At 35.1% G+C, this 19,073-nt stretch overlaps 1 protein-coding gene across 2 annotated transcripts in view; it reads right to left on the reverse strand.

Moving 5' to 3' along the window:
- The window catches only part of MGAT4C (MGAT4 family member C), a 360,468-nt gene extending 341,625 nt beyond the window's left edge, over positions 1-18,843 (reverse strand). The window contains exons 1-2 of one of the 2 annotated variants that reach the window (XM_054057037.1): positions 18,564-18,843; positions 15,597-15,689 (exon numbers count right to left, since the gene is read on the reverse strand). The gene's annotated coding sequence lies outside the window, so the exon portion shown is untranslated. The remainder of the gene's footprint in view (positions 1-15,596; positions 15,690-18,563) is intronic. The other variant, XM_054057038.1, reaches the window with a different exon arrangement.
- Positions 18,844-19,073: the final 230 nt, after the last annotated feature.

Genomic DNA, 19,073 nt, shown 5'->3' on the forward strand with positions numbered 1-19,073 from the left:
AAATCAAAAAAGCATCATTTCTCCACAAAAAGATATTTCATGTATTCCTAGGGTTACCACCCTAAAGGATACAGTACCGTGATAATCCTGCAGTTAGAGAAGCACAAAAATTGCCACTCAAATTCAAATTTCATAGAAGTACAAAATCAATAAACTTATTTCCAATCTTCCTATCATTTTAGCTACTGTCTTCTTGAGAAAAAAACAGTCCAGATGAGCCAGAAGAGAGAGATGCACAGAAAGACTGAAAATTAAGACACATGGACACAGAATAATTTTCAGATATCAGGAGACTATACTTTTCACTGGGTATATAAAGTCACTGTTGACTTCCTAAGCAATGCTGAGTACCACTAACTTGTCAAAGCCACTATGGAACACTATGGAAAGTAGGGAATTTGGCAGTCTTACAACAGGCAGGAGGAAATATTATATACAAGAAGCAAGGTAGTGTCCGTATAAGGTTTGGTTTGATTTAGATAAATTACTTTAAAGACTCACCAGATTACACAAACTGAACATCCCTGCTCTGAATTCTACACACCCTATAATTCCTCTATAATAATCAAATAAAATGTAGTAGTGTCTTTTGAGGATGATGATTTTTTTACATTTGTTGTTATGCAGGGGGAAAAATGTGTGATAACGGATGCAGAAAACAATTCTTCTTTCTTTCTTTTGTTATGCACTGTTCATCTCTCTATCTCATAATTATTCTGCTGCTGCTAGCATATGAACTGGGACTACAGAAAAAAACCATCACAAAATAATAGAAGTGCATGCGCTTTTCCTAAACTCTATAAAGTCTTAGTCTTATTAAACACTGCATCTATGTGATCACAAAAGCTCCTAAAACTTAAGGAGCCCCTTAAAATTTTTATTGTCCTGAATTTCCATAAATGTAATGGGTACTGTCAGTGAAGTTTCTCTTTCAAATGTCATCATCAAATGCAGGGAGCAGTTCATAGCAAATACTAAAGAAAAAGACACAGAAGAGATCAAAAACACAGCTGAGGATTTAAAGGAATCCCTCTGAATAACTTTTGTATTTACAAAATGTTGGAATTTGCCAAACTAGTTTCTGAACTGACCTCTCTGCTGTGTAGCAATAGCTAAGAATTAAATTAGTATTAAAACTACACCAAAAGCTTAAGAACAGTGATAAATAACAAGTCTGGTATAAGACTGGACATGACTGTAGGGAAATAAAACCAATCATAATCTGAGCACATATCATATTTTATGTGAGTGGGCCTCTAAACTATAATGGAATGATTTTTTGTTTCTTTTCAAAGAGTTTCTAGATTCCAGTCCTGAGTAACTGGCTAAACCAGTGGTTTCCTTCTATATAACAATAGCAATGCTAGCTTCTTTGTTGCATTTTCTGTTTAAATTTACATAATTTAAATAGTCAAGCTTATAATAGCCATACCCATCATTCATTATAATTACATTACTGACTTAGTAGTATAAAAAAATATAGCTGAGGCTCAAATATTTCACGAGAATACTCATTCTTATTCCTCTGTTCTTGCTATCTTCTCTGAAATGTCCTTGTATATCTACATCTGACACTGACATTACTGTAGAACTAAGATTTAACATGCATAACAGAAAACACCTCTTAAAAGCACCGAGTTTGTCTTGCTAACCTCTCCAGATCTGATATCAGGTACTTAGCTATTCAAAACGTCTGCAGCATTTTTAATTATGGTATCAGTCCCAACTGCTTAATTTTTTTATTAATGAAGAAGTGATAAATTATTTCACAGCAATTTCTTTTTACATTCAAAAAATTTGCAGAAATGCAGTCACTTTTAACTGTTCCTTTTAGAGAGATCTCTTTTACTTTCACATTTTCTTAAAACACAAAGGATCAGCTACTCCCAAAGACAACCTGTAGTTGTGTAATCTGTACAACCATTTTCTGCATTAACTGTATTCAAGTACGAGAAAGTAGCAAACTGTAGCATGCCCCCCACATTTATTGCAAATTTTGATAGTTCTATTGTCTTTCTAATGATAAACAATAATATCTGACCTAAATTAATATTCTGCTTTGTATATTCCTCTTATACATTAGTACAAGGAGATTGATTAATGCTAGCTACTGCTTCAGAACTTAAAACACAGCAGGAAAGGATCTCAGGAAGTATTTTTGGCTATGTTTAGTAGTCAGTACCAGTTTCAGAGACCTATTTGCTTTAATTTAAAGTTAGAAACAAACTGTTCAATATTAAAGCAATAGCTTAACGTAACCTGTGTTTTCTTCTACATGGCAAAAACTTTAATATAATTGTCAAGGTAGTTAGTCTCAAAAATTTCTGAAGATGTAATAGACTGATTCACCATTTTCCAAATCTGACCATAACGGTATTTCTCAAGATCAAAGTGTATCAGAAGCATTTGCTATCTCCATCCATATGAATCATAAATTGTTTTAAACCCTTTTAACAGATATCAGTCCTGTTCTTGGATTTAATCTTAAAATGAAGTAATTTCAGGTAAGAAATCACAATTTAAAAAGCCACATTGAAGAACTAACTAATGGAAACTTACTGTTTTTTGAGTAACACTTCTCCCTTGAAATTATGACTTCAGAGATTACCTATAAAACCTGATTCTTACTTTATCAGGAAAATAGTTTTTTTCTAATATTTTTAAATGAAAATAGTTCTCCAGATTGAAACTTTAGATTGTCTCTTAGACTAACAGTGGTTCTAAAGTTATACCTGACAAAGTACTGCATGTGTCCTCTTGAGTCTTTTGTGTAATCTGTCTTTACGGACCATGACAGTTTTGGGGAGATTTAGGCCATAATTTCAGTCTGATATTTAAGTGTCTGAAAATCTGCATCCATAGGCTGAGTAACCTTCTCTAAATAATTATTTTCTGCATTGAAAACTTGAGTATTAACTGTTTAGGATCAAAAAATTAAAGGAGAAATGAAAAACAGTCTCTCAAAAGGCAATGCAAAAAGACTTCTGTTATCCTTTTTATTCCGTTGAAAGACTCATAGATGTAATATATAAACACACATCTCTCCTGGTAGTTTTAGTCTGAAAGAAATGAAGGAAAAATTTTCCTCTTTTGTGCACAAAAAATTACTGATTTGCTCTCTCTTTGGTCCTGAAATACTCTCATTTTCTTTCAGTGGCAAAAGTTTTATCACTGTTGCTTGCCAAAGCACAAACTTGCCACAACATCATTTTAAAATTCCCTTGTCCATTTCTGTTACCTTTTAAAATGTATCTAACCACATGAAAGCATTTTAAAACATTTGATCCCTGTTCCTTCCATTATTTTTTTTGGAGCAAGACTAAATTTACAACAAGCATATGATATTTATTCACTTTGAACCACAGATACTTTACTCTCAAAGCCAAGATTCACACTTCTGTGTGAAACTTGGAAACACTGTGGGCAGGCTCCTAACTAGCGATGATTTGAACAAAAGCCACCTGTACTTTGCATGGTTCAGATTAAAGAAAAGTCAACTGCAAGACTTTTGAAGGAGATCTCTTACCATAATGTAGAGCTTTATTTTATTTGAGTGTAGAAGTGGACAGTCGCTTAATTTTTCAGACAGCTTTACAGGACAGGAGAACGTGTCTTGTTTATGCACTGCTAAAATTCTGTACTGACTAAACAGGCATCCACAGTTTGATCTTTCCTGAGCAGCAATGAACAAATAGTCTATAAAAGATAATTTTGCATACATTTGTAATGGGATTGTGAGTCAGCCATGAGCTTGTGATGAGCATATTCACACTACTGCCTCTTTTTTTCTTAACATAAGCTTGTCCAAAGACAATAAAATAATAAACACTTCAGTTAGGTTTTATCAAACTGTAGGAAAAAAAATAATATTGAAGGAAATAAATTTGTAGAGAGAAGAAACTTAAATCTCCTGGAAGAGACATTGCCTAAAATACCTGAGAAGAAATTTTACTCTCTCCAAAAGTCTGGAACAGGAAATGCCATCCCCTTGATTCTTTCTTTCCAGTAACTTTGATTTGCAGGGAAGAAGTTTTCCGTGTTATCCCCTGGGAGTCCCAGAAAAAGTTTCTCCTGTTTGTGACTTACTAGCCAAAAAACTACTCCTCTCCTTTCAAGAATCTCACAGCTATATCTGTTTTTGCAGGCTTCCTTCTTGTAAGCCTTTTCAGATCTGTCTCATATTACACTCCAGAAGCTCTTGTGAGCTAAGTGCTGTGAGAGATTTCCTCTGTATGAAAAATTACTCCTGTTTGAAGTGCACTGGTCACAATAATATCATCAGGATGTCTTCCTCTCTGCTGCTGGCCTACATCCTTTAAACCAAAAAGCATGGGTAAAACAAGAGGTGAATGAACTTACTAGGCAGTTAGATCACCTCTTATTGTCACAGAATAATTGATGCCATTTTTGCTTTTTCTAATTAAGTATTTACATTTTAGGATATTCAGTAAGCAGAAATACTTCAAAATGTAACCTAAGTGCTAGTATCATTACGATTATGATACACAGACCTTACTTACAAATTCCAATTACTTACAGACTTGTCTATAAACTTAACTGAAGCATGAAAAAGAAACAGATCAGTGCAATACTGGTAGAATCATTTAAGGCTGCAACATTGTTCTAATTTGGTTTTGTCCTTGATCAAGCCTTGATTTATTTTCATGGTCAGCACTTTCTCGTACCATAGTATGCAGTTAGTTAATGAAAATTGAATCTATGAATCTTGTTAACATTTACAAGCTCTGAAAGAGTCTTAAAAAGGCAGCCATCACCAAAACCAATAGACTTATTGATATACTGTCTCTTAAAACCCGAGGAATTACTTAAAATAATGAAATTCCTATTATTGAAGAAACTAGGACAAATGTTGTGCAAATAACATCAATTTAGGTGTAGTATTAATATTGGATTCTCATTTTCTCAAAAAAATCAGTAATGATAATAAAAAAAACCCTGGAAATCATTGTGAAAGCAGGAGATGATAAGAATTTAAATTCGGAAGGGTCTTAAGCTGAATCCAAATTAATAGAAGTCATTCTGAGAAGAACATATTTTCTAATGTATACAGACATTAGTAGTATAACAGTGCAGTAAGACTGAAATATGTATTCATGTGATATGTTTGTAACAAAGAATTTAATAGCTTCTCTACTATGGATATCATTTTACATTGAAACAACTTTTTTTCAGAACAAGTTTAGATATTGTACAAAAATAATTTTTCTTGTTAAGGACAGGGAAAAAACCCAAAATTAAAAATCTGCAGGTGCAGAACTTCTGCACAATAGTAAAAGTAGCGAATTATGCAAGACTGAGACCAGTGAGCTTTTATATTATCTTATATGCTTGTAGCTTAGTAAAGTAACCGCCAAAAATCACTTGAAATAAAATGTATGATTTTCTCCTGCTTTATTTGGAGCATTGTTTTTCCACCATATATATCAACAGTTTAAAAAAAATTAAAACTGTATGACAAATGGAATAACTTTATTTTTTTTGTGTGTGTGTGTGTGTCCTTGTTCTTATTTCTCTGTAGTCCCAGGGCTTTATTCCCCAATGAGTGCCTGAGGCTGATAAGAAGGTGTTACTTTGAGTAAGCAATACAACTAAGACCCTCATCAAGTAATGAACTTTCTGTCAATCATCTTTTTATACTGCAGCTAACACCTGTCTGACACTGTCAGTTCCAGCTGAAATGGATTCCATGTTATACACAAATCTCTTGACTTAACGATCAGATATGAAGCTGTGAGTCCACTAACTCCTACATATAAAAATATTTTTTCTGCCTGAGCTTGATCATTAACATACCTATGTCAGGTAGATCCTAGACTAGTGTGGTATATTCTGATAGCTTCTGAGGAAACTGGCATTCATTCAAGGCATTTCTTAGACCTACCGTCAGTGGGACTACCATTCATCATTTTGCTTAAACAATTCTGTGTTGTAGAGGGAATATTTCTAGGGAAACAGCCATCATGTGAAATATATTTCTATTCTATTTTCTGGCAAAAATTCTTTTCACATTTGCTTAAACGAGCAGCATGAATTTCATCATGGACAAAGTTTTGTTTGTTTTACGTTACTGACCTGCTAAATTACATTACGTCAAATTATGGCATATTACAGGGCATCACGCCATGTTACACAGTTCACTTTGTAAGTCAATTCAGCTTGACACAATACGTCAAAGTAATGCAATATATCAGTCCTATAACTGTGTTCTTTAAGTAATGAAGTAATATTTCAGCATACAAACCAGAGTACCTATTTAATATTAAATATCCATCATCTGCTCCAACAGCAGCATGTGGAGAAATTGAGTCAAGTATCCACAAGAAGAGGATATTTTTGTTGTTTCTCTGTTAATTGATTAAACAGCATCATGCTTACATTCTTTCCACATTATAAAAACTAATTTCATTGAAACAATCACTATACATGTCAACAGTCTGGGAACAGAACCTATCTCAGTTGATAAGTATAAGTGTTGCTAAAACACATAACTTGGCTTTTAAGCAACACTGATCTTTAAATGAATGAATGAACCTACTTCTTCAATAGTTGTTATGGGTATAAACCGGAGAGGGGCAGATTTAGACTAGACATTAGGAAGATTTCTTCACTGTGAGAGTGGTGAGACACTGGAACAGGTTGCTTAGGGAAGCTGTGGATGCCCCATCCCAGCAGGTGTTCAAAGCCAGGTTGGATGGGTCCTTGGGCAGCCTGATCTAGTGGGATGTCCCTGCCCATGGCAGGGAGGTTGGAAATGGATGATCTCTAAGGTCTCTTCCAACCCTAATTATTCTATGATTCTATGATTCTAATCAAACTCCTGTAATATAAGAAATATCCATGCAAGACTGTGGTATGAACAGAGTGTTTTCAGGGCAAGAAACTTGAAGTGAATTTTGCTTAATAAAAATATGTCAGTCGATTACAGTAGTAATCTGCAGATTAAATCTGTCAGGAGTGAACAGAATACCAGTCCCCATCTCCGTACAGCAAAAATAGCACTAAGCATGCTGCAGGCCACATTTACATTGCCTCATTACTACTGTTCTAAGGATTCATCTGGAGAGAAAGGGTGCAATAACAATGCTGCAGCATCAAGGAAATGCAATACAAAATATATGTCTACAGTGACACTGCAATGCAGAACACAGGTACTTGAACTAGTTTTAGTAATCAGTAACAATTTGAGCTGTGACATTGAACTCCACAGAAATTTGAACAGTAATCTAATCAGCTTCCGGAGAGTGTCTACACTGATCCCCGGGCCACTAAACTGAAGTTGCTCCTGGTTACACTACACTGCATTAAAAAACGAAGTGCAGTGCATCACTGTTTTTTCTTCCAACTAATACTTTTATTCAACAGGAGAAACTCTTACAAAGGTAAGAGGACTTTCAGTCAGTTTCTCTTTAAACACCAGCTATAGTGAGAGAGAAATAATGTTGAATAGAGAGATTAAACAATCACCCTAAGTTTCCAAAGAAATTCTTCCATGAGCTTCTTCAATTAGATGGCTTAAATGGAAATGGAAAATATTTCAGAGGCACTTTTATGTGATATTTTCCAGTTTAGTTAGCCAGGTAGCCACCTGTACATCTCTTTCTGCTATACTAATAAGAGGAGCAGTGTCAGAAAAAAAATTAGAGGGCAAGATTGCCTAGTCCAAAATTTTTGACTTAAGTCAGCTGTTGAGTTATGACACAAGGAAGCAGTGGGGGACACATGGAGGAGAAAAGAGGCACGGAAGTGTTACTTGACACAGGTCAATTCAAATTTTATTATTTGAACACTAAAAGGTACAGTTCTTCCTATACTTAAGAAATTCTTTCATCCTGTCTTTGCCAAAGAGGGCTTCTATGGAAAAGGCAAACATTGTTATCCAGAGAATAATATCTGGGTCTTACTCCTTATTCCCAAACATGTGCAGTGAAGTATATCACCACTTTTGAGAAAAATCATTATTCAGGCAGATAAGCAGAATTTGTGTGTTTATAAAGTAGTCTGTACTTTTTTATGAACCACACTGTAGATTTCTGAGAGGTAAAACAAACTCTCTTTTAACAGTCCATTATGCAAACCAGTTATCTCTTAATCTAAGAATAATAATCAAAACGCTGCTGAACAGTATTTTAATTGCTAAGCAGAGTGCCTTATTTTTCAGATAGGTTCTTTAGTGCTTACGTGCAAAGATTATAGAAAATATAGGATTTTGTAGTTATGTATGTGAGAATGTTGTGTATCTTCAAACTGATTTTCAAATGAAGTTTAAATATTCCACTTCAGTATCAAATTCTACTTCATTATTTTTCTCACAAGGTACTATTTTTCATTATTATCCATATCTATCTATCTACTCACAAACATACATACAAAACCTCTTGTCATCTAACATCAGAAGCAAGCCTATCTTAGTCACTTTTTTCTCTTTTTAAATAATAATGGAGTAGTAGATGAAGTTAAAAGATGGAGGACGTGCGTTAACACTTTATGAAATACATAACATTTTTTTGTTCTAAGTACTTAAAATAATATACTTGAAAATAAAACATGTCAATGTACTACACACATATTATCAATTCTATGTGGTAAATTTGTTAATAAAGTGAGATTTTTTAAAAAATTAATAATTCAATCACTAAGAACAAAATTTCAGGTGAATAAGCCAGTTCAATTTGGCACTACAAACCAATAAATTTCAGAAATTAAGCTTTTCTATGTTTTTAGCCAAAAACCAATTCTTTTGATGATGAAGTAGCATTTTCTATTGCAGCTAACTAAACCTATTTTCTTTTTTTAGAAAAAGTGCACAACTGAAAAATAAAATACTTTTTAAGGCCTTCCAAAGTATTTCATTTCTCTCTGTATGAACCTTTGTACGTGTATTACTTGGATAAGGCAGATTTCATTTGAAGCTGAGAATTTTCACATGCACTTTTGGTGTTGAATCAAATGTGTGTTTACTTGCATAGGGTGTATCTGTGTTTGGGAATAGACACTGTGTATCAGCTGTGCATTCTTGAGATTCAGTTACACCACTTGACAATACTGAAAAATTTAAATCTTCACCAAAGAGTAAGTAAGAGACCTACAGGAAATCCCTACAGGAATTCCTGGCTATGGAACAAAGCTGACTTGAAGAATATCTAGTGCTAGTGAATATCTTGTACAAATTTCTTATTATAGGCTAGCGGGATACTCACAAGAAAAGATTTCCTTCCTTAATTAAAACACATCTAAGGCTTGGAAATTTTAAGCTACTAGAAATCAATAGATTGTCCTTATGTGTTCATACAAATACAGGATTTGAAAAGGCATCCTGCAGATGTCAGATACCTGCATGGAATTATGGATTAATAAATTTTTGAGAAATTTGTTTTATCTTTCATGTGCACTGATTTTGCCTACTGCTTTATCAATGTAGGGTTTTTTTTTCATATTTCTCTCTAGGAAATATTTAATAGATTTCATCTGTGTGCATCTAGAAGACTACTTTATTGCAGAGAGCAAGTATTTCCCCAACATGATCTGGAAGCTTGCCATTCTTATACTTTTAGATACTGTTTGCAAACTACTGTTTGCAGTTCTTTTATTTTGAATAAAAAATTTTGGGTTGAAAAATCAAATCCAGTAAGTGGTCTTTCTAAAAATTGCTCTTTATGGTTCAACCCAAGCATTCTACCTGTTTTCTCTACCAAGACAGTTATGAAACAATGCACTATACTGAATGTTGCCTTGTGTTCAATATTTCTTATGAAATGTTGATCTGAGTTTCTATCCATCTCATCTTTCATATTCCCTTTTTCATTTCAGACATGCGGAGATGCTTTCAGTATAAAAATTGTTCACTCTTTCTGTGAACATGGTTGTCTATCAATATTTACTCAAAATCAATATTACAAAATATGTCATTGTCACTTTTATGTGGCTAGGAAATTTCTAGTTCAAGTGAAAGCTTAGCTTTTGTTCCTGCTATTTTGTTTCTTCTAATAATAGTAAACTAAAGAAAACTACCAACAGAATTACATGGAAGTGTATATGATTAAGTTCCACTTGGAAACTTCATAGAAAATTATAATGTTTGCAATATATAGTTTGTAATTGCATTTGCAAGTAGTAAAGTGAAATGCGAAAGCCAATGATGGCAAAGTAATTCTGTTAAAATATACAAAGACATCACAATGCAAAAAAAAATTGTATACTATTGAAACATTCCTGGCAGTGGCCAGTACAGAGATGTCCAGAGAATACGAAACTAAAATGTCCTTCAGCTTATCTATGTATATATTATCACTCAAAAGGAAAGTATGTTGTGTTTTATGTTTGTCCTCAGAAGGCTGGATCCAGCTATGTAAGTAACATGAAATAGCACATAATATTATACACTAAACATTATGCTAATTTCAGCCACTACAGGAAAAACAGACTAATCTCACCAGTTCAAGAACCGTTCAGTGCAGATAGGTTTCAAATATGCTAGACACCTGCAGCTAGTGCTACTATTAAATGTGCAAGCAGTTTCTTGCTTTTTCCATCATGCCTTATTCCAAAACACTTAATTTTGATTTTTCAAAAAAAAATTCTAGTATGATTTAGACAATACTACTTTCATAATAATACATATTGTTCAATGATAATAATGATACAGTCTGATATATGTATGCATACATAAATATGTATATGGTCTTTTTTCTTCTGTGTTCTTGAAGTGTTATTAATTTGGCCTTGGAAGCAAGAGGTGCTTTAAACTTCTCGAAATATTCTGGCTCATACACTTAATTTCATTTTCAGTACTGGCAATCTTTTATGAATAAGCTTTATTCCAACAATAAATCACTGTTTTCCTCCCCCAACCCCCAAGGTGTCATGGTAATTCTACTCAGAAAAAAGTGGTAAACAAGCAGTTTGGGGGATGACCTATTTGCAGTCAGTGGCTCCTTATTTAATGCTGAGTTTCAGCTACATATTTTTACAATAGGTGTGTGTATTCTCATCAGTTACTCAGATCTCACTGCCACTTTGAAGATAACTCAGAATCTTAAGAGGTAAATTGTGTATAAATCCCCTGATATCACAGCCGCAGGAGAGGGATTCTTTGTAGGAGCCCCTTACTCCTTCACTGTTCTTGAGTTTTGAATCATTCCTTTGGACAAGAATTCAGACTGCAGTCTTCCTTCAGATAACCTCTCAAATGAAACGTTGTCTGCAGTTTTGTTTACTATCCAAAAGTTAAAATTACATTAAATTATCCTTCTTTCATTTTTAACCAAAGATTTCAAATTCAATATCTTTCCTATTCATTTAATTCTTCTTTCTCACCAACAGGTGCAGTTATCAGATCATTTCCACATTTCTTCTTCATAGCATAAGATAGAATAGAATATTTCAGTTGGAAGGGACTGACAGAAATTATGTAGTCCAACTGCCTGACCACTTCAGGGCCGCCAAAGGGTATTGTTAACAGTGCTGTCCTGTTAAGTGTCTCTTAAACACGAACAGGCTTGGGGCATTGATCACACTCTTGGAAGCCTGTTCCAGTGTCTGAGCACCCTTTTGGTAAAGAAATGCTTCTTAATATCCAGTCTAAATCCCTGCTGACACAGATTTGAACCATTCCCAGAAGTCCTTTCACTGGATACCAAGGAAAAGAGATCAGCACCTCCCTCTCCACTTCCTTTTCTCAGGCAGATGGAGAGAGAAATCAGATCACTGCTCAGCCTCTTTTTCTCCAAACTGGACAAGATCAAAGTCCTTAGATGGTCCTCAGATGACATTCCTTCCAGCCCCTTTATCAGCTTTGTTGTCCTCCTCTGGATGCATTCAGGACCTCGACATTCTACTTAAATTGTTGAGCCCCAAACTGCACACAGTGCTTATGGTCACACCAATGCTGAACACATTGGAACAGTACCTTTTTCGGGCAGCTGGTTTTGCTATGTTTGGTATGCCCCAGGATACGGTTTGCCTCCTCCGCTGTCATAGCACACTGGCGACTCATACTAAGCACGATGTTGACCATCACTTCCAGACCCCTTTCTGAAGGACTAACCTCTAGCCAGTCTTCTCCTAGTTTACACTACTGCCAAGCATTACTCTGTGCAAGGTACAGAATAAGGTATTTGGACCTGCGATATTTCATCCTATTAATCACAGCCCAATATTCCAAGCTATCTATATCTTTCTGTAAGGCCTCTTGTCTCTCAAAACAGTCAACAACACCTCCCAGTTACCGACCAATAACAATGATACTCGCTAATGGTACATTCAACTCCTGCATCCAAGATGTTGATAAATATATTGAACACAACTGGCCCTAGAATGAAAACCTGATGATCACCACTGGTGATCACTAGTGGTGTCATACCTCTACAGAGGAGCTAGGAGTTATTAAGTTGAAATAAGACAAAAAGGGAACAAGTTGAGTAATTCTGCCTAGTGTCTCCAAAACTGAGGTAGATTCAAGTATATTTTATAATCTTTTTAAGCAGTGTATTTATATCAACAAGGAGAAGTGTAAAGTAATATACCTGAGGAAGAGCAGCCTCATGCAACAAGATATGCTAGGGGCCACCCAGTTAGAAAACAGCTTGGTAGAAAAGTATTCACGAGTTTTGGTGGACACTAAGGTGATCATGAGCCAGTAATGGGCCTTTTCTGCAGACTCTTAGGTTGGATTATTCAAAGCATTGCCAGCAGATTGAGGGAGGTGACCCTTTTTTACTGTATTAGGTAGGATTTTCACTCAAGAATTATGCTTTGTCTGAATATATGGGAAAAAAAGAGGGTCCTTATCAACCTGAAGATTAAGATGCAGCAATAGGCACAATAAAACTTGGAAACACTTAAATCATTGTGGATTTCAACATTTACTCAGATATTTAGCAGTGTTCTCTGCCCTTTTAATCTTCAGCATTGCAGTGGTAGCCAGAAAAAAAAAGAAAAGAGAGAAAGAAACCTTCAGACTTTGAAAGTGGGGGCACAGGACCAGCAGACCCAAAACTACAAAAACAAACAAATAAACGAACAAAAACAAAACCCAAAGAGGTTTTTGAAAAACAACGTCTATCAAGGAAAAAAAGTACAAAATAAAATCTTAAGTTCACTACTGAGTATGTAAGACCATGTTCCCTTTTAATAAAACTGATCAGGTTCGGACCTTGTTTAAGTAGACTTAATTAATTATACAGCTGGTTCTTAGAGATTCTTATTAACTTATCATTTGTCTAGTGGGTGTTTTGATGGCAAGGGAAACTTCAAAGCTCTAAGTGATTTCAGTCTCTCTGTTTGGCTGCCAGGCTGTTTTTCCCAAAGGAGGGACACACTAGGTCTATAAGACTTTCTCTGAAAGTGAGCAGAGATCTCGTTTTTCCTTTACTGACGCTTTTTGACATGAGGGAAGGGAGAAATACAAAGACAGTTTTAAGGTGACGTTAAATGTTATAGCTGTTGTAATCTAAGAGTTCACTGCAGCAAAAAGGAGGAAACCCCTCCTTCCACCCCATTTCTCTAACAACCTCAGTCTCCCTGGGTCTTTTGTTGATGCAATTCAGGTCTCAGATTCATCATGCCCTTAGGTGACATGACTAAAATTACTAAAGTATTGGAAAACTGCATTTCTTCTGCTGAGTTAATTTCCATCAGGCTTGTGCTTAAAGTGGCTTATGGAGGGGTATGACGAACTTGAGAGCCAAGGCTGCTGAAAAGCCTTTCCAGAAGAGTGAAGGACATATCATGATTACTCTACACTGTTAGCAAGATTTTAAAGTGGCTCAGTTGTTGCACCATACTCATAGACACCCTTACTTCTTACAAGGAACAATACTAAAATGTATTATATGATGGTTAATATGGATTAGAGCAAGAAGGAAAATAACAACTTGTGCATAGGAGGGAGTGGAGAATGACCGAATCAACTGCTGAGCAAGGAAGGCCAGATACAGGAGTGACATTTCAGTGGTTTCAAAGTGCTAAACAAGTTTCAAAGGCTGCACTACATAATTTGCAACAGATCTATAGATGCTCTCGGAAATACAGAACACAGAAAATGGATCCAAATATTTTTCTTAGAGTATTTAAATATTTTGGAGTCTTTTTTTTCTGTTCAGTTTGGCTGTCTATTCTCTTCATGACTTCATGAGCAGAGGAGAGATAAAATAGCTTATTAACTCCTTTTTACTCCTGTACACAAAATAAACAGCTGCAGAAAGCCTAGTGTTCTGTATCTTTCTTAAAAAATAACATCCTTATAAAGCAAAATCTCTTAAATTTGAATTTCACTTTTGTCATTCAGTACCCGAAAATTTCCACCTGGCAAATGAAAGCTGAGGACAAAGGGTAAGAGCAAATATTGGAGAAAGAAAGCAAAACTTAAGCAGAGACAATTATCAACTCCTTGTTGATTCAGGGTGTACTTTCATTTTATACAGAACTCTTCCATCATTTCTTATACGGTAATACCCTACACATTTGAAAACACAGATTAGAAATTCTTCTTGGTTCATGTTACAATGCGTATGCATGCCAAGACGTCTTAATATTGATTGCTACTCGAAAAGTAGTCAAATTAGAAACTGAAGTTTTTAAAAAGAAGTGTGTGTAATGACAACACATCTTAGGAGTGTACCCCAAGTAATACTCATATAAAATACATATATTTCATATCCTTAAAGTCATAAAAAAATGGAACATCAAATTAATAAGAAGCAGTCCAGGAATTCTTTAAAATTCTTCAAACTAGAGTTTGTTCATCTACTCTAAATCCTGACAAAAGAAGGTTCCAAAATTTGAGAACTTATGAACAGTTGAAAAGTGTTACTAATCTTCAGCTGCAGCCAAACAAGCAAACAGAAGCAGTTTTGTGTAAACAGTCTAACTTTGAAAGCTTATTAGTAGACACAGTTTAAGATAGGAAGCAATGGTGTTATTACTCAATTAGAATTCTCTACAAAGATGAGGACAGAGCAAGAGTATGTGAATCTTGGTACATACTTGCCTTTTTTCTTTTGTTTATTTAATTTATTTTGGGGGATTTTTTTATTTTTAAGAAAAGATGAACAGGTATCTACTAAGTTGCTTGAAAATCAGAGTCCACCACAAGTTTAGATATTGTGTAACTGAAACAAGAGTCTGGAACACACAATATAAGACTTATGTGAGGTCTCAGACTTGTAACTGCAGCTAGGCAGGGTATCCCACTGTTTAAGAAGCTGGATCACAATCTGAGAAGGTGCTAAAGCATTTCAACCAAAAGAAGACAGCTCTGCAAACGTGAATTAGCTTTGTATGTTCTTTCTACTGCTGTTTCTAGATATGCTTTACAATAATCAAATATGATGTTCAGGAGAAACCATCTTTTCACTCTTGCTCACTCGAAATAGTGAAATGTGTGTGAAAACAGATTTCTTTATGTCATTAAACCTATTTAAGACTTAACAAAATTACTACATAATCAAAAGTAATGATTTCACGTCATAAATACTGTAAATTGTCACAAGTCATTCCTGAAATCCCAAAAGACATATAAAGGGAAGAAACAAATGAGATCATACCACATCCTCATGTTTGAAATACACAGGATTTACCTGAAAGCATTCATTCATTCTGGTTTTGCAAATCATGTACTTATCCAGGTCCCTAGATCCTTTTTTTTTCTAAGCACCTTTTCCAGTAGGTACCTGTTAGAGTCCAAAGAACAGATAAGGTCAAAAAGTCATGATTTTTTTTTCCCCAAAAGTCCCTAATAAAAGTTTTTTATATCCATTGTCTAGAATTAGGATAGTTATCACAGACTGATATAAAACAAGAAGGAAGAAGACTATAACACAAGTAAAAAGGTGCCTTTTTTGCACAAAGTCCTACATAACATCCTGTACCTTTTGGAGGATCACTCTTGGGGAAGAATAAACACCAAACTCAAACAGCTGTTAAATATGAACAAGGGAAAACCAACAGCATTGAACGAAAGACAAAACCTGTTTTTTTGATTTCATGATTCTTCTAACACGCAGCAGAATAGAAAGGAGCAGAACCTAATAAGATATCAAGGAATCAGAAGAGTCAACAACTAAGCTTACTTACTCAAGCAAACTGGAGCACTGCAGATAAGTGGCATTAGCTAACGACTACTGAAGAACGTAAACAAGATGGGTCAGTTCACTCTACTGATGTAAATTCCTGTGTAAAACTATCTTTTATTTTTATCTTTCTTTTTTTAAAGAAATTGTTAATGTAGGAAAGAGAAGAGAATAGTAAGCTAATAGTGGAACAAGAATACCAGTGCAGCCAGGATGGGCAGAAGACTAAGTATTAAAGAGGTTGGATTTAACACTATAACAAAGAATTTTTGTTTGAGTTTTCTTCCCAGAACAGTTTCATCTCTTTATGCTATACTACATTTTTTAGTACAGTTATTTACACAATTGGCCTAGGATTTCAGAAGGCAGCAGAAAGTTCTAGATGAAAATGGCATAATATGTGGGCACGTCATAGATTCCTCTTAAGAGAAGGGGGCATAGCTATTACTGTACAACATAGATAAAAAGAAAAATCACAATGTAAAGTTAAAGATAGGGCATAAAGGCATTAATCTTCCATTTATTTCCTGTTATTCAATATTACCAATTTATTTAATATTTTTAATGTTTTATTTCATCTTACTTCATAGATAACCAAATATATGGCTATGTTGCTGCTGAGTACTCCTGAATGTCATATATCAGAAATAATTATATTTAATAAACACTTGTTTTAAGTAACCCAACATTTAAAAGGAAATATATAAATGGACCCAAAGTGGTCAAAATAGAACCAGACCTGGAAAAGTTAGGTTTTCTTATGAGTAGCATATAATGAGTAATGACACTGTTACCATCTCAGGCTTTGACATTCACAAGTGACTGCACAAAATGCTGAAATATCCATGGGTATACAGAAGCATTTTAAAAGGCCTCTATATATTTAAACAAGAAGCTTGGGAGATTGAGAAAAACACAGCTAGTGTGAGTAATTCATTTAAAAAATAGCTTGCTGGTGGTAGGAGCCTCTAGGGAGAGTTTAATGAAAGCTTCTTTTCCTCATTCTTTCTGAGGTCCATAGGAAAGGAAATACTTTAATAGAGTTCATTGAAAATGAGACAGAATCAATCTCTCTTCTTTTTCCCTTAGCTTTTCCAAAGATCTAGAAGAAAGGAACTTTCAGACATTGCATACAGGAGCAATATATACCGCCATAATTTATTAGTAATGCTGTGAAACTATTCTGTAAACAGAGGAAGTTAAACACACTAGAAAATGCTTCTATCTCAGACTTACTGATTTTAACCCTTGCAGGCATATTAAATCTCCTTCTTCCCTTATCATTTTTACCTACCACATTTCTTTCTTTCAGCAGTACCCTAAAAAATATGACAAACATCTGCCACTTGTGACTAAGCATCCAGTTCAGCAGACCCACTGCACTATCAAGTACACCGTATGCAATCTCATACATCATTTACTCTGGGTAGCATGACAGCAACACAGCAACAGAGCAAGTGCACTGGACAAGAAGCCACAGGTAAGATTTTTCCTCAGGGCTTAACTCTCTTAGCCCTGCATCTGTCTTTTTGTGTTCACGTCTCAGAGCTTGTACTCAGGTATGAGTGACAACTCAGGAATGAAACAAGGCCAGGATGTTAACTTGATTGTGGCAGTGATTTTCCCATATCTGCAGTAACTCCCGCGCTTGGAATAGTTCAAAAATGTCTGGCTGCTTCTGCAATTAGAGATCTTGCATTTTTAGGTCAGCCTGCCTCACAAGCTACACTGACAGACATGCAGTAAGCATTTCAGATTAGGAGACAGATGCTGTGACACCTATTTAAATACAAAAGTTTAAAAGGCAAGAAATTCTTCTTTACAGATTTCATTTTGAAAATCACTGCTGTGGTATACAGTGCTGATGCTTTACTAAAAAGCTCCTTGATTCTGGCAGCACAGATGCAAAAACAGGCTTCTGTTACATATGTAACATCAGAGATTTTCGGAATTAAATATCTTAACTCCTCATGTGAAAGGGTGGAACATCATAGTAAGCAAGAAAATGTCTAACTCCACAATTAATTTCTATTACTTTAAGGGATGTTCTGTCCATATTCATGTTTGGAAAATATTTTGCAAAATAAGTACTCACCTATAACATATTTAAAATCAGAAGTATGATTTTATCCTTCACTATTCATTGTGTCAGAAAAGCAGCATTCTGTGGACAGTCAGCATCAACTTGTGGCAGTGTTATATGCAGCACAATGCATGTTTGCTTTTTTTGTTGAAAGGTTAGGGATTGTATTTTGCTTGGGGGGATTGCTGACAAAGCACTTGGCAGTAGGTACAACACATCTACAGTAAGTAGATCAGAATATTTTACCTGCAAACGTGCTGCAATAAAGTGCCATCATTCAATCAATACAGATTACTTAGTTAACATTTTTCTTAATGTATCTGAATTACTAGTTCATTAGATCATTACCTGATAAATACTGTGGGTAATGAATTGAGAGAGTAACTACCTACCTTCAGGAAGAACCTGCCCGATAACAATAATCCATTAGAAAAACTGGCAGTATCCTCTGATCTATTGCCCGCAAAGCTATGACTTGATTGAGAGTTTCATTCCCTCTGCTCAGCACTCCAGAAGAAAATCAGCACAATTTAAATATTTCTCAGGATGTGACAGCTCTCTAGATCCCTGGTTGCATTCTGCTCCCAGGGGTTGACAATCTGGTGTTCCAGTGTGCACAGAGCAGTGAAGATGAATTGAAAAGCTTGAGATAAATTAGGGATGGCTAAGTTAAAATTGTCTCTGCTCCCGAGTCTCTCATCTGCAGTCTGCAAGCCTATTTTGCTGTGAAAAAGCTAGATGGCAGGCTGCCTCAGTGAGTTCTTCTTAAGCGACAGGGAGCATTTTCAATGAAGAAAAATTCTCCCATTATCTAAGCTAATGTGACTGCAGCTAAATCTAGTCTTAAAAGTGTCTACTAGCATGAAATTCATTCTCACTATTGCTTTCTTTCAAATCACAGG

Source organism: Cuculus canorus, chromosome 1 (genome assembly GCF_017976375.1).
Source record: "Cuculus canorus isolate bCucCan1 chromosome 1, bCucCan1.pri, whole genome shotgun sequence".
Taxonomy (NCBI): domain Eukaryota; kingdom Metazoa; phylum Chordata; class Aves; order Cuculiformes; family Cuculidae; genus Cuculus; species Cuculus canorus.